This window comes from Panthera uncia, chromosome F2 (genome assembly GCF_023721935.1).
Source record: "Panthera uncia isolate 11264 chromosome F2, Puncia_PCG_1.0, whole genome shotgun sequence".
Classification (NCBI taxonomy): Eukaryota; Metazoa; Chordata; class Mammalia; order Carnivora; family Felidae; genus Panthera; species Panthera uncia.
The window spans coordinates 48,700,470-48,713,451 of NC_064812.1; the positions used below are offsets into that span (position 1 = coordinate 48,700,470).

General features: G+C 36.7%; 1 protein-coding gene across 2 annotated transcripts in view; it reads right to left on the reverse strand.

Moving 5' to 3' along the window:
• Positions 1–12,982, reverse strand: part of WWP1 (WW domain containing E3 ubiquitin protein ligase 1) — a 134,029-nt gene that overhangs the window by 110,901 nt on the left and 10,146 nt on the right. The window contains exon 1 of one of the 2 annotated variants that reach the window (XM_049633182.1): positions 1,247–1,435. The exons of the other annotated variant lie outside the window; for it this stretch is intronic. The gene's annotated coding sequence lies outside the window, so the exon portion shown is untranslated. Of the gene's footprint in view, positions 1–1,246; positions 1,436–12,982 lie in introns of those variants that run through there. 2 annotated transcript variants of the gene reach the window in all.

The window sequence follows — 12,982 nt, forward strand, 5'->3', positions numbered from 1 at the left end:
GGGGGGGGGGGGGGGGGGGGGGGGGGGGGGGGGGGGGGTGGGAGGTACTCAGGCTATATATAAGATCTTTAACCAGATGGTCATGGGATAGCTGAGGGTTACAAAGGATTCTGAACTACCAAAACTTCCCATTTCACTATCTGGGTGGATGAGGGTGCCATAACCAGGATAAGGATAAGAAGAACAAATTGTGGGAGACAATACAGTACAAAGCTTAAGAGCCAATTCCACAGTCATACTATTTTGATTTTGTTTCCAATTCTACCACTTAACATCTGTGTGGCCAGTTGTGGCAAAAGGCAAAAACAAAACTTTGAGTTTGTTAACAAATTTTTGAGCAAACTGGTTATTCATCCAAATGAATTTAGGTTACAAGTTATACCCAGAGGATATGGCCAATTATATGGAAGCTGATTATGTCCAGCTCAATCCTTTAAAAATGCCACAGAATTGTAGAAGAGTTCATTATTATTCGACTGCAAAGAAAAGAAGAGTCCAGAATGTAGATAACAAACTATGCTTCCAGTCCTCCAAGGTTATAGGCCTATCAAATCCTCACTTAGAAGATATATCTCAATTGCCTGCTTACTTCAAGATGTCATCCTTAAGTCAGAAGCAACTGACTTAGAAAGCAACTTTTAAGAAAAAAGAACAACAAATCTGATCCATTTTGCATGCTACACACAGCATCAAGGCTTGGAAAAGCCAGAAAACTGTCACATATCTATCTACCTGAATCAATTAATAAACGCGCTTACATACCACCTAGTCTGCAAAGTGGGCATGGCAAGAACACAAAAACTGTAGAAGACAAAGTTCCAGTGAATACTTAGCCTAGTTTTGAAGACAATATTAACACATAGTAAACACTTCAGTAACAAGATAGGATGGTACATAATCAGATGCCAGAGATGTTTCATCTAATGAATGTGGAACTTGGAAGGTTTGAAAGCCTGTATTCAGGCAAAGCTATTATATCAACTGCACAAAATCTAAAACTTACTGGAAGTAGCAAAGATATAGATGAAAAAAACAGCTTCCCTGCCCCTAAAATATCCAAGATTTAGCAACTCTAAAACAGAAATAAGTATTTCATAAAAGCGTAAGCTACAAAATAGAAGATTTAATTTTAAATAATACAAGAATGTTACTTCTACATAAGGATCATTCATAAAAAGATATTATTGGTCATTTCAATGAATTTATAAAATGGGAGAGAGTAAATAAGAAGGTGACTCATACTGACTTTCCAGGACCATCCAGTGTTTAGTTCTGCTCCCTGGGAAACCTCTTGCTTCAGGACACACTGGGGTGGGTATTTGGTAACCTTAGTAAACAGTATAATGGTTCTGTGTAGGCAGCTTTTTTCATGTACCTCAAAGAGATTGTTCTTAAAGAATCCTGTTACAATAAAGCACAATCCCATTAAATTTTATATTTCTGTATGACCTAAATAATTAGAAAGGAAAAATCAACTTTACAGGGACAACTCATCAGTGGGCTTCAATGCCACTGGGACTACATGTTGGGCAAAGGGTAGAGGAAGGAGCAAGAAGCTTTCTTGATACCCAGTGCCTTTTAGCCCTCAGAATTGTTTAGTTTCACTAAACTCCAAATAACTGCCCCTGTGGTCTCGTAAGGATTCAAAGGCATTTAAAGGCATTTCCAAGTTCCTATTCAGGCCCACAGTTCTTCCCCATACTACACCATCATCCCCACTCCTGTCTCAACATCTATGCCAACAACACCTTGGCCTTGTATCCCACAAGTCGATCTCATTCCACTGACCAGCAGGGCTGACCCCATAGCTGTACCACTGCATGCTCCCTCTACAATCTGTCCACTTAACAATCTGCCTCCAGTCCCTCCAGCTCCCCTTTTTCCCACCAGTGCCTAGTGGCAATATTATGATAGGGAAAAGACAGGATAAAATAGGCAGAGAGGGAAAGATGAGGACCTGACATCCCTGGGTGGGGAAAAACACATTTTTTGGAACAATGCTGGGAATGTCGGACTACAGCAAACCCCCTGAGGCGTAAGGTCCTTCTTAAGAATATAACAGACACCACCTACTCCCCCTCAGGTTTTCCTCAGAAATTTGACAAAAGACCTGACTAAAAATAAGTGGACCATAAAACCTATGACCAACAAGGAACGGTATGGCCATAGACCACCCCTCATACAATGCAATTGAGCCAATCAGGAATGGACAACCTAGCACCTAGAGTTATCCAGCCAATAAAGGTAAAACCTGAGAAGGAACAAAGGGGAAGGAAAGGGGGGGGGGGGATATGGGGAGGCAACTAGAACCTTAGAGAGCTTTCCTTCTGATCTTATACTCTAATAAAATTTTGCCTGCTGCTCATTTTGTGTCCACCTCTTCATTCATCAAAGCAGTGAGACAATGAACTCGGCTATTGAGGTAAAAAAAAAAAATCCTGCAATAGTATCATCACTATTTTATGTTTTCATAGCACTTCACAGTTTCAAACTTTCACATACATTTCTATTTGGGATGGAAGCTGACTGATTTTTTTTTTTTTAAGCTTATTTATTTATTTTGAGAGAGAGAGAGTGCGCGCACCACGGAGGGGCGGAGGGGGGTGGGGTGCGGAGAGAATCCAAAGCAGGCTCCATGCTGTCAGCACAGAGCCCAACATGGGCTCAAACTTATGAACCATGAGATCATGACCTGAGCCAAAACCAGGAGTCCACACAAAGAGACAAAAAATCGCTTAACTAATTGAGCCACCCAGTTGCCCCATGAAAGCTAGCTGATTTCTTAATAAGTTTACTTGTCCACACAGACCTATGTAAGTATCACTCACTAATCCTCTTTAATGCAAAACAACACACTCCTGATAATTTACAAGTGCCACTGAGTAATAAAGAATTAACACTTTTAAACTGTGTCATTCCAGTGACTTTAAAAACACTTGGCAGTATCTGCCAAAGGACAAATAAAGATGGGCATCTACATGTACTTTTTAATTTCTGACTATAGTTTGGGGTTTATTTTAATCTAAAAATGACTATCTAATCACAGGCTCTAATAAACTCATCTTTCCTCCATCCTTCTGTACTTTCAATTTCAAAGTTCCTTTTAGTGCACTGTATTATGGAACTTTACAGGAGCACAAGAAGTTTTTTGTTGTTTTTTTTAATGAGAAAAATGTATTTATGTTCAAAGTGTCAAATTTCCTCAATGAGTATCTCCAGCTCATTATTTGATATCTCCACTCAATTTCAGATTTTCAACCAGAGGAGGCAAATACATTAATTTTCCCCAAACTTTTTGGTTCTGTTTTCATTTATCCTCCCATTTGTACCTCTACTTTTCCACCAACACAAATCTAGTCCTCTTTTCTTGGCTTTATTCCCCCTAGATATATCTCACATCTCCCCTTTCATAAATTCATTCTCTCCCTATTTTATTATCTCATTTTCTTGTGTACAGTGAGTTTATATTCAACTGTACCTTTTAAGTGTTATTTCTCTCAATTACACAGAAAATCTGCTTTACAATAAACTTCTCAAAATGCTCTCATTAATGTTTTCTGCTGCCACTTCAAGCTAATAAACAAAAACAAAATAAAAATCTTACATTGAAATGTACTATACACATAATTTTAATTTTCTAAGCACTAAACCTTGATCTATCTGTAGATTCTCTTATCACCAAATTTAACCATTTCCAAACTATGTGAATTCCTTGCTCTCAAAATTACTCTGTGACCAATCTAAAGTCATGGTTATATGGTTAATACAAACTTCTTTCCCTTCTTCAGATCAACAAACATTCATAGTTAACAATGTGAATGTTATGAGGTAGTCAGCAGCCTTGCTGAATTTAACCTATGTCTCCTCGTATTATCATGGCACACACCCTTACTAACAGCTGCCCATTAATTTCCTGCAATTTACTTCGTCATTGCTCTTCACATAAAATTCACTCTATTTACAGAAATTCAGGTCCAACAGCTAGTTAAACTATTTGACTCAATTGTCTTTCTCATTCTGATTAAGTTCCTTCTGGATTCTGGTTAATTCAAATTCCATCCTTGCCTTCAAATCAGCCTTGTATATCACAGGTAGCAAGCCTCCAGTCAAAGCACAACCATGATCACAGTAACTTAATCTGAGAAATAATTACAAGATAGTTACCTATCCAAGGCAAAACTAACCACCCATCCTTTCAAACAAAATGTGTTTCATATAAAGTTCCAGCCAGCAAAATGTACAGAGTCTTCTTGTCTATATGGAGTGCAAATTCCTTCCAAAAAAGGTAATAAATAATTAAAAAGAGAATTTAAACAGTAAACTAGAGGTTAAATTAGCAGTAGCTATGACACACCACAGCAAAGCCCAGTCCAGAGGATCAAATATCAAAGATATTTCTATCTTGAGCTGATAAAAGTACCATTTTGCTCTTTTCAAAGTCACAGGTTAACAACTTTTTTAAAAAGTACCTTTACTACAAACTTAATATAAAACTCTAAATACCTAGTAATGTTTGAAGTTACAAGAAACACAAATCCAGTCCTGTCAACAACTAAACTGTCACTTATAGAAGGCTTTCAGTGTGCCTGGTGGTCCAATTATTTCTAATAAGGTGAAGAAGGGGTACATAGGGGGAGACTGAAAATAAGAAACTATCATTTACCAAAGTCTAGTTTGAATTTGGATTTGAATTTCTACTCCCACATTTACTAAGAGGCAGTGAAACGGTGGTTAAGAGTGTAAATTCTGCAACCAGACTGCCTAGATTCAAATCTTAGCTCCACTTGACTACTATGTTCAACTTTTGGCAAGCTCGTTTACCTCATAATGCCTCAGTTTTTACGTCTATAAAATGAAGAAGGTAACAATACCTACCTTGAGTTAACGAGTTAACATTGACAAAGCACTAAGAAAAATACCCAGCACACAATTAATGCTTAATAAATAAACTGACAAGACCTTGGACAAGTAATTTAACCTAAGTAGCAAATGGCCTAGGTGAGATCCATGTAAGTATTTTATGAATTACAAAGTGCTGTATAAATGCCAAATTATTAAAAATATAACATATGAGAGGGAGGACTGGGTGGCTCAGTCAGTTAAGAGTCCAACTCTTGGTTTTGGCTCAGGTCATGATCTCAACAGTTCATGAGCTGGAGCAGCCCCACATCAGACTCTGTGCTGACAGTACAGAGCCTGCTTGGAATTCTCTCCCTCCTCATCTCTCTCTGCCCCTCTCCCACTCACTCTCTCTCTCTCTGTCTCTCAAAAATAAACTTTAAAAAAGCAATATTAAATATGAGAAACAGTAAAAAAAAAAAAAAAAAAGACATTTACAGAAAAATATATATAGTCCTACTATATTTACTGCAATTTATCAGTTAATTTTTCTGAACACTGAGATTACCCTTTTCAAACTTAATACTATAGCCTTTTGAGACCCTTACCCCACCTACTTTAAATAACTTCTGACAGAGATTCTTATAAAATTATACTACATGCAATCCTGTCCAAGTTCTGTTTTTAAAAATGAAATATACCCTCCTACTTTCCAAAGTGATTAAGTGCTTAACACCACTTTCACTTCCTAGGATAGTGCTTCCCCCCACTTCGCATTCATAACCAACTCTCCTTTAGCATGAGCATGGGGCTCATGTTTTATTAAAACAAACAAAAAGCAAACCAGATGAAACAAGTGCAATAAGAAAAAAAAAAAGAATGGCAATAAAAAAAGGGGGGGAAAAAAACCCCTGTCTTCTCAAAAGAATAGCCACCCTTCCTTCTCACCTCCTACTCACTTCTCTACCCAGGCAATTTGGTTGCTGCCTCAGCAGTCTACTGAAGTATCTCCCCTCATCTTCCATGTCCAAAATGTGGCTACCTCCTACCTATTCCTTCCAGGACCTCTCTGTATCATCAGATAATGGTTCATTCAATAAACACTGACTGGGCCTCCATGTTCTCCCCACAAAATCCTGACCTAAGCCTCTCATTTAATATTTCCAGCATAAGAAAAGCAACTTACCATGGGGCAAAAAGGAGCTATCTATCAATAAATGTTAGGCATTTCTTTTAACAATTTTTGTGAATTAAGTCATTCAGCATATATATATATATATACACACACACACACACACACACACACACACACACACACACCAGATGTGTCTTCAGGTAATGTGTTAAACAGTAGTGTGTTAAATCATCTAAGATAAGCTCTTTGCCCTCAATGAGTTTATAATTTAGCAGTGGAAACAGGCACAGAAATCAGCAGCTTTAAGCTCATTGCAGAGTATTACAGAAGTACAAAAGAGGAGCACCTAAATTAGATTTGGTGAGAAGAGGTGCCAGGAAAAGCTTCTAAGAGATGGTTAACAGTAAGATAGGTAAAAAGAGAAAACTGTATACTGCACAATATGAATGTCAGCAGGCACTTAGCAAGAATAATTTTAACAGAGTGGTAGGACCAGAAGCTAATGGCTTAAGAAACCATTGTTTAGATGTTTGTGAAGGAAAAGACATATACAGGCTTAAAGGGGTGTATTCATAGGTTTGTTTTTGAAGATGGAAGAGACTTGAATATATTTTCAGACAGGAAGAAGCTGAAGTCATAGAAGAAATGATGAGTACTAGACAAGATCTCTGAGAAGGCAGGGCTAGTTGAGATTTAACACAGAGGTATAGACGTAGCTCACACTGAGGATAGACAGAGAAAAGAACAGGTGAGAAGGCCAACCCATTTCCCCAATGAAGTAGGCACTTCTTGAGACACTGGGAATACAAGGCATTCTGTTTGAAAAGGGATGCAGCTAGGTAAGGAATTTAAGACAAACAGAGCAGAGACTTGGGCCCAGGGGAGCAGTAGCACCAATCCCCACAGACATGTGAATTTTTTTCCAACTCGTTTTTAACAGTTCATGCTTAGAAGCGATGACACTGATTGTTAGAGTCGTTTAGAGTTTAGGTTCCAAAAGAGAAAAGGGCATATACTCTAGCTACTATCAAACTACTTCTGGTTATTCAAATGTATCATGTATATACATACTCTTGCCACCTTTATTTATTAAAATTCAGCTAGAGAAAACAAGATAATTGGTAGTCTCAAGAAAAGCTCTTTACCCAAACCTCACTAATGACAAATATTTTTCTTTTTTAAAAAATTTTAATGCTAATTTATTTTTGAGAGAGAGAGAGAGAGAGAGAGAGAGAGAGAGAGAGAGAGAAAGAGAACACAAGTAGGGGAGGGGCAGAGAGAGGGAGGCACAGAATCAGAAGCAGGCTCCAGGCTCTGAGCCTGGCTTGGGGCTCGAACTCACGAACCGTGAGATCATGACCTTAGCTGAAATCAGATGCTCAATCGCCTGAGCCACCCAGGTACCCCTAATGACAAATATTTCTAATTCACTACTAGTCTCCCGTACCCTGGCTGCATGTCAGAATCATCTGGGGGACTGACTATGCACACTGGGGGCTCAAGGTAATTCTCACAGAAACATTTGGGTACTCTCAAACCCTCATCTACTTAATTTCTAACCATTCTTCATGATTTAGTTCAAGTGTCACACCTCCAATTTTGGACTAGTTAGCTGCTTTGTGTTTCATAGCACTGGAATCATGTTTATTTATCTCCCCTATTACACAGTAAATTTTTTTGTTAAAACTTATCTTTATAATTCCAGCCTGTGGCCTAGTGCTCAGCCCTTACTGAACACTCAATAAATTCATGTTAAATAAAAATTCACAATTAATAAAACATTAACCCTGTAGAATTGGCTAGTGTGGGTAGGTTAAAAAAAAAAGTACTCATATAGAACAGAACTAAAACTTTAAAATATTATAAAGAAAATCCTATAAGATCCTATAAACCTCTATATCCTCTCCCATCTTTGCCCTGGTAATCCATGTCTGCCTTACCAATGTGATTTCATTGCCACAGTCCACAATAACAGCTCAATACAAAAATACCCAATACAAAAGTAAAACATAATGTTAACTAAAATGCTCATTTGATTTATTAAATACTCCAACATCCAAAAGTATATAAATTTTAATGACAGTTCATTAAACTTGAAAACTTCAAGCCCTAACTATTCAAAATAATTCAGAAGTTATATGCTAATCACCAAATTACACATCGATTGGACTCTAAAAGTCTGGGAGAAAGATAGCTGCTTAGAACACAGCACAAATTTTCCCACAGAAATGTTATAAATGGTGGTAAGATACCAAAACCAAGCCACAAAAGCCTACTGGACCCATAACAGCTGAACCACTTGCACTGTATAAGGAAACTATTGTTCCACACAGATGTTTCTGAGCTTCCACAAATACTTATTTGTGTGTATACTCATTGTTCCTGCAAAAATCAAAGCAAAATTCCAAAATAAATTTCTGACATGGAGAAAAAGTACTGAGAGCATTTTGCATGGTGCCTGACACACAGTAAATGCTCAAAAAGTTATAGCTATTTTTATCCAGAATTCTTGATTTCTACCTTGTGTGTTTCTCGAAATAGCTTTATTTTTCTCACTGCATCTGCGACTGTAAATTCCAAGAGTACAGGACAAATTCTCACCATCTTACCTACTCTGCCTACCACAAAGCCTGGCACACAGAGTGCTTAATACTTATTTACCAATGAAAGATAATTAGTATCAACCGAATCTCAAAAACAATTAAATAAACCCAGACTTAAAACCAAATGGTCTCATTTAGTTTTTAGGTGCTCTTTTAAATGAAACACCATACTTCTCGAATTGACTTTTTCCCTTTTAAAATTATCATCAAAATGAAAGAAAAAGTGTAAAAGTTCCCATAGAAAATATTCCTTCAAGAGTCACTAGCTCAGAAAACACTGCTCTAGGCAACAGTCTCACTAAATGGTACAGTGGGACAGGACATCTAAATTTCTCTGGGCCCTGGAAATCCTATTAAAAGAGCACAGGACATTCTGAGATTTTCTAGCTCACAATTGCTTGTAAAACACTGCATATTTCATGAGAACATAAGAGTAGCAATCATCCATAATCTTCTCACCAACCCAACCCACAACTGTTTTCAAAGTATTATTTTCCTCCAATACACTTTTTTTTTTTTACGAAGTTGCAATCCTAGTGTACAAGTCATTTTGTTTTCTACTCCCCACCCCCATTTACAGTAAGAACTGCCTATTACAAACTTGACTGAGCTGTGACAAACAGCAGAGAAAGCTAACTTATGCTTACAGTTGTAAAAACATAACTTTGGCAACAGTTTTCTTGAAGGCCACAAGATGGTGATATTGCTCCACAAAAATGCATCTTTAAAAATATATATATAATTGAATACATTATACAAACTTCCCCAAAAATGAAATTAACAGTTTATTCTGCTGGAAGCAAGGGATATCAAAAATGCTTGTACTTCATTTACTAGAAAACATTAGTGAGGACAAAAACATATGAAATTTAGCAGAAATTATTCTAATTAAGCTAAGCAATGATGGCCCTTAAAAACAAAACAAAAACACAGGATTTTGGCACTGTTATTCTATCTTTTATCACACTAACTTTCCTTCTCTCCTTGCTCCATTGCCTTCCTCCTCCTCAGGTCATCATAAAGTGAAACACATTTTTACTTTATTTTTCACAGTTATTCTTAATTTAGAGAGATGATTCCTATTTTTGTTTTAAAAGAACTGACATTAATATTTATTTACATCAACAAAGGAAAACTACACCAAAATGATATCAATAATGAGAATGAGATAGCTTCTTTTCTAATTATAATTTCTCAATTTCTCATAATATACAGTATTGGTTACAATGGCAAAACACCAAAACTTTTCAAGCAAAAAATTTTTGTATTTGATAATTTTTTCCCCATCTTACTGAATATCAGTAGAAAACAAATTTCCCACTCGTGTGCTGGATTACATTAATTAAGAAAATAAAATTTAAGTAACAAAGAGCATCTCAAAACTTGAGTTCCAAACTTACATCATCAGCTTACAGGAATAAAAAGAGCTGAGTAAATACTTCCTAAGTGGAAGTCTAAGATGATACAGTGTAACTACCTGGAACCATGTGCACTTACATGGGGTGTCTAAGTGACACAGAAACAAAGCCAGTTTTAAACCTGGGATCTGAATCAGGTCTCTGACTTCCAAACCAGTAAAAATAACAGTGACCATTTATTGGACTCCTATTATTTGTCAGTCACATAACAAAAGAAACAAACAAACAGAGAAAACCAAAAAACTATCTCTAATGTTTTCAATTATCCTTCAGAGTCATTAATTATTCCTACTGACAAATGAAGAAAATTAGGCTTTAAGAATTTATTGCCCACGGCCATAAGACTAGTGAAAGTCAGGATTTTGAACTCTGATCTCTTGGGCTCAAAGTCAATGTTCTTTTTACTACGTTTCACTACAAAAACAGAATATAAAAAACAAAATGCCGGGGCACCTGGGTAGCTCAGCTGGCTAAGCATCCAACTCTTGATTTCGGCACAGGTCATGATCTCACAGCGATCTGCACAGACAGCGAGGCCTGCTTGGGATTCTGTCTCCTTCTCTCGCTGCTCCTCCCCAGCTTGATCCCTGTATCTTTCTCAAAATAAATAAACTAAAGAAAAAAAGAATGTTGGGGTGCCTGGGTGGCTCAATTGGTTAAGCATCCAACTTCGGCTCAAGTCATGATCTCACAGTTTGTGAAATGGAGCCCTGCATCTGGCTCTGTGTTGACAGCTCAGAGCCTGGATAGAGCCTGCTTCAGATTCTGTGTCTCCCTCTCTCTCTGTTCCCACCATCTCCCTCCCTCTCTCTCAAAAATAAAACCTTAAAAAAAAAAAAAAAAATGCTGAGCTAAACCCATGCCTTAAACTGAGCATTTTGCTATATCAACCTGACAGTACTATTCTCTTATTTTATCACTTAAAGATTAAGCAACTTCAAGTAGGGTGGTTTCTGGGGCTTTTAAGCTAGTCATTAAAAAATGCTTTTCCTAAAAACTGAAAAAGAACAAGTAATCTAAAAAAGATAATGTGTAAAGCGTAAACATGCTAACAATGAAAGAGGTAAACTGTGGAATCACGGTTAATAAATCACTTCCATGTATTCTGGGAAAAACATCCAGGGCAACATAACATTCCTACTTTTGCAAGGATCAAACTTAATGTAATTATATTATGTACAATCTCGTATTTCAAAATGACAAAAAGATTTCCAGAAATAATTGGTTGGTTGTTTCAAAGCACTGTATTTTAATAGTATAATACTTGATTTCCAGACTTTTTTCCTTTGAATCCAAAATTTTTTAACGTTTGATATTCTTCAAATATACAGTATGTGCTACATCTCATGAAAGTTTAGAGCTAAAGCTGAGAGGTGATTAACAGACTTACTCAGGGACACAAAGCTTCTTAATGGCAGTCCCAACCCAGGCCTGCTGATGAGGTTAGTGCTCTTCTGCATTGCGCTGATAAGATATTATGACCCAAAGTTAAGTTCACACCAAAACGGTTCCTGATTCTTCTTAATACATTAAAGATTCTAATTTACTAGCATTTAAGTAGCCATGGAAATGTGCTAATGCTTCAATTCCAAAGTGCCAATTTCTAGTGTAAGAAGAGCACACTGAGGTAATGTAATATAAAGAACTACTTATAGAGTAGGACACACCTAAGGTCAAACTTCAACTCTATTTGTATATAATTAACCCCTCTGAGTCTCAGTTTTCTCATCTGTAAAATGAGGATACTAACATGGTTTTGAGAAGCAAAAAGGAAGTATTAATTAGCATCAACTCTAGGAAACTAGAACTGTTTGTAGAATCTGGAATACAGAGGATGTGCAATGAGTATTTATTTCCTAACCCTATTCCTTCACCACCACCACTCTAGCCATATTCTCAAGATTCTGAGGCAGAGAAACTCCAATACTGTTCTACCATACTTCCACAACTGTAGAGGATAAGAGGATAAGAAAGGCATTTCAGTCACATGGCCATGCTGCGAAATGATACACAGCAAAACCCCCTGAATCTGCAGTAAAGATCAAAATTACATTTAACCACTCAAGAGAAATAATGGTAAATTTTTGTTATAAATACACAATTTCAGGATTTTTAAAGCTACTCAAGTAACTGACACACAATGTTAATTTACTATTACTCTTCCTAAGAATTTTAAAGCAGGCTGCTAAGTATAAACTTCCATCAGATATTCTCACTCTTAGAGAAAAATATCAGAATCTAAAATACACAGAAACTTTCCAAAATGAGAAAATCAACTAAACAGCTAAAACTTTACTCTTAGAATAATGTAAGTCTTCTCATGTTTAAAATACAGTAGAAATACAGGGACACAGTCCTTTATCCACAAATCTAAAACCCAGAAAACTATAAAATCATAAAGCTACTTCATAACTCATTTGGTGTCAAAAACTAAACTGACTTGGACTCATTTAATAGCCAAATCCGACTGGATGTGTGGTCATTCATTATTTTATCCATACTTAAACACTGCTGAAGAAAGTAGAGGCTACTGCCCTATATTTCACTGGGGTTTTACCTAACATAGTGTATGGAGTCCATTACCATTCTAAATTAAATATAAATTCTGAAACCTATCTGTCATCAACAAGGTATTATGAACGCATCCTATTTACTTGTTTCTAAGTGCCAGTTTTAAGTCACACAAGAAAACTATGAATTAGGTATTACTACTACTTTACATATGAATACCTAGTTTACATATGATAATATGAGGGCTTAATCCAAGGTTAATTTGACCAAGATCACTTAGCCAATAACAACCTCGAGTTAAGCATCTGACTCTTCTTGATTTCAGCTCAGGTCCTGGATCCCAGGGTTGGTTGTGGAATCGAGCCCTTTGTCAGCTCTACACTGGAGGTTCTCTTTCCCTCTCTGTCCCTTCACCACAAGCTCTCTCTCAAAATAACATAACATAACATAACATAACATAACATAACATAACATAA